The sequence below is a fragment of the Galeopterus variegatus genome, unplaced genomic scaffold, assembly GCF_000696425.1.
Source record: "Galeopterus variegatus unplaced genomic scaffold, G_variegatus-3.0.2 Scaffold6752, whole genome shotgun sequence".
NCBI lineage: Eukaryota > Metazoa > Chordata > Mammalia > Dermoptera > Cynocephalidae > Galeopterus > Galeopterus variegatus.
This window is the reverse complement of record NW_007732863.1, coordinates 43,225-47,196: the sequence shown is the minus strand read 5'-3', so window position 1 is coordinate 47,196 and position 3,972 is coordinate 43,225. Positions and strand designations below refer to the sequence as shown.

The 3,972-nt window shown below is 55.3% G+C and overlaps 1 protein-coding gene across 1 annotated transcript in view; it reads right to left on the bottom strand.

The window, feature by feature from the left end:
- The window catches only part of WDR86 (WD repeat domain 86), a 21,563-nt gene that overhangs the window by 15,043 nt on the left and 2,548 nt on the right, over positions 1-3,972 (bottom strand). The window lies entirely within an intron of this gene.

The following is a 3,972-nucleotide window of genomic DNA, read 5'->3' as shown; positions in this document are numbered from 1 at the left end:
TGGTCGCACACGCGAACCCGCCTCCCTCCCCACCTCCCTGCCCGCACACCCCATTGGAAATCAGTCAAGCTGCTCCCTCCCTGCACAGGGAAAGGGGCTCAGAGGCCACTCGCACTGCAGCAGAGGTGGGCTGCAGTGGGCCCTGGTGCCCGAGGGGATCAGCCCAGCTGGAACATGCCTCCTTTCCCTCTCTAAGTGTCCCAGCTTTCGACAACGACATATACGGCCGCCCTAACAGCCACATGGTGGCAGGGACAGCACCGTGTACTAGGCATTACCCCAGCCCTTGCAGCCGGGGTATGTTTACCTGTGCAGGAAGCTGTGAGAGGAACCTTTCCAGCCCCAAATGAGCCTGCTGTCCTTGCTGTCCTTAAGTCTGGTCTGCCACCCATCCCCCTCCTCTTTTCCACCGCTGCTCCCTCCCCACTGTATAGACTGCAAGGGGGGCTCCCTGGTCCTCCCACTTCCAGCTGGGTTCAAATTCCTGGGAGCCCCAGCAGGAGACATTAGGTCTGGGTATGTTTTCCCACAGCCCCGACCCTGCAGGGCCCTCCAACCAAGGTCAGCTGTCCTTGGTGGAAGCCCTCGCCACAGCTGTTTCCAGGATGAGTGACCGTGCCCACCCCTGCTTCCTGCAGATCTGGGAGAGGTGACAGCCCTGCTGGTACTAGCCATGGGTACTGTGGCTCCCCTATCCTCTGCCCACACTTTGTAGGGTGTCCCTTTATCAGTACCCTATTTGCAGGGTGCCATGATGCTGACTGATGGGGCCACCTTGGCATATGTGGCGTCTGGGCACAGGTGTGGCTGCAGTGGACGCTGAGAAAGCTGCTGAAGTCCCGTGATGTACCTGCACACCCGCACTTTGAACTGAGGACTGCCACAGCCTTGGCTTACTGGACTCCCCTGTTGGGACAGCCTTCCTGCTGTGGAGCCACCCTTGAGGCTGCTGCGGCTCTTGTCACCTACTCCTTCCAGCCTGGCCTGGGCCCACCCACTGCTCTCCAGCCTTCCTCCCTGCCCTCCTTTCACATGGAGCCTCCACCCCAGGCAGTGGTCTCCAAAGAACTAAAGAATGAATTACCATCACTGGCTTCTTTCACGTCCGTACTCAAACTGCATTTTGATGGAATTCTTCCTTGACCAAGACCAAGCTAATATGATTTGTTACAGTTGAGAGCCCTCCCTGCGTTCCGCCACGCTCTTTTAAAAACACGTATGAGTTGTGGGCTCACGAGGAAAAACCTCATCTTGTCTGCTGGTCTTGTCTACTCTGTGTCTTCTCTGTTCCTGACCCTCTTGAGAGCCCACCTGTGTGCCTTTGCCTACACCCTACCTGAAGCCCAGGTGCCCTCTTTCCCTAAGCTCATTCCAGTGCAGCCCCCCGTCAATCCCTGTTCCACTCCCACCTGGGTCCGGCTACCCAGCTCATGGAGAGTTCCTGCTTATCGGAAGTTCAACTGCACAGAGCCCCTCACTTCAGGAATCCTCCTCCCAATTCAGTCTGCAAATTTACCAGGGGAGGATCAGACTCTCGCATCTTTGAATACAACATCAAAGGGACCCAGCACAGTTGCCCTATAGGCAGACAAGGGGAAGGCTCCAGACCAGAGGGAGGCCTGCAGGCTCCATGCAGTTCCTGCTTAACCAATGTTGAGGTCAGCTGGTTAGCCCTTCTGAGCCTCAGTTTCCTCATCTACAAGAAGGGGATGATAAAGGGTTGCAAAAAGCAAAGGAGGAAGAGCTTCTAAGCTGGCTGTCAAGGAGACACTGTCAGTGACTCAGTTGCTGCGGGATGTAGGTGTGAACGCAAAGACAGCTACCACAATGTGCTGGGAGCCATTCATTAACTGGTAGAGTACCCACAACATTCTGAGGCTTGGTTACTATTGTCATCATCCCCAATTTACAGATGGAGAAACCGAGGCATGAGAAGTGACAGGATTCGAACCCAAGCAGTCTTGCTTCAGAGCCCGACTCTTGACCAGTAACGATCTCTTGACTCACTGGCACGGGACAGGGTCATCCAGACAGGCAGGCACCTGCCAGGCTTTCGCAACACACCTCGGGTGCCACAGGCTCCCAGGAAACGGGCACGTGCAGTTTGCACACATGGCACTAAAAACAAACACTGCCCCCATCATGTTGGAAGGTGCTCTGAGAAGATGAGAAAGCTGTGGGACGGCCACAGTGGGCTGGACCCTTCGGGCAGAGCCCCTGACTCCATGGGAACAGAAGAGGAGAGGCTCTGCCACTTTGGGAAATGCTGCTCATCTCACTGATCCAATAAAGTGCCCTTGAATAAGCAGATCCCCAATGGATAAGGGTGAAAAAGAGGGGGATGGGGATTGGGACGTCACAAGCACTTTTCTGTACAGGATAACTGGCCATTAAGCCTTCTTTTTCACAGTGAGCTCACGAACTACATGTGAAAGCCCATTCCACTTATAAAAAAGTGAGGGAGCTCCTGCACTCCGTCCGGTTCTGCAACCTATGTAGCCTCCTCTCCGCAGGCCCGTAAGAGTGGGGACCCTAAGAGTGACCACCTGCCCACCACATCCCCACTCTACAGGGGGCTGCCTCACTCTTCCTCTCCATCCCCTCAGCCCAAACTTCTCTAAACTCTGCAAGATACACAGAAAAGCCTCTGGTTCCCCAGTTGCCTCTGCAATCACGAGCAGAGAAAGAGGCCTGTCTTCAGAGGAGATATACATGGCGGGAAATCCCTGCCCAAGAAATCCAGGGCTGCCCAGCCCGCAGGCTGTTCATCCGGAGGCTTCTGTGAGCCAGAGCTGCGCAGGGAGTGAGCACTCACAGGAGTGGAAAGAGCCCTGGATTTGGAGTCAGAAGACCCTCAGGGATCAGCGCTGCCAATGATCAGCCATGTGGCCTGGACACAACTTCCCCTCCAGCGACGTCCTGAGTAAGAGAAGCAGGCACACAGCGGGCTAGGAGCCCTCCCTGCCATCGACCCACCATGTGACCTCGGACAAGTCATGGAACCGCACCGCGCCTGGGGGGGTGTTGACGACAGTACCCACCTCATGCAGGTAGCATTTAGGAAACACTGAGAGCACTCCATAGGGTGTAAATAAATCTGCAGCCACACATTCTCATCTATAAACTGGTGTTAATCCTATCTTCCTCAGACCTGTGAGGACTAATCGCATGATAAAGAAGTGCATAGACATATATTTATGAAATATACACGTATTATTTATATAAAATGTTAAGACACTTTATTACTATTTCACTAATATGACAAATCCACAGGAGAGAGCTGGCAAGGCCTTACTTTCTTTAGGGGGCTACGCGAAGGACACACCCAAGATTCCTTTTGCAAGTTGAGTCTACTGGTGTGATCTCAGGGCAAAGCCAGATGCCCACCAGGCCAGAAGTAGCCAGGAAAAGCCTGGGGCTTTGAGAGTGCTGGGCAGGGGGGTAGAAGGGAGGAGAGAGTTCAGATCTCCACTCTGCCCCTCACTGGCTGCAACCCCGGGCAACTCACTTAACTGCGAGCCTCAGTTTCCCTGTCTGTAGTCGGGAAGTGTGAAGATGGGACACTTCAGCACACAGTCCCTGTTGTTAACGTAATGGCCACAAACAGGACATATCGGCCAAAGGTCACAAGGCCAACTAGAGACAAGAGAAAGTTTGCTTAGAAGGGGTCTAGGTGCGACCTCTTTTTTTTAGTTAAAATTGTTCTGCTGGTGGTGACTTCATGCAACCGGTTGACAAATGACCGCCTCCGCAGCGGGCGCCCCTAGGCCCACCCGGCCCCGACTGCACCCCGCTCTGCACCCGCACCCCCGGCCCCCGTGCGCTCAGCCGGGCGAGCGCTCTTCCAGGGTGCCGGGCTGGGCAGGGCTGGGCTTTTAGAAAAGGGTCTGCAGCGGAGGAGCTGAGGTCCGCCATGTGGGGCAGGTGGCGGCGGCGAAGAGGACGGGGAGAGGGCGGGCAGGGCGCGGCGCG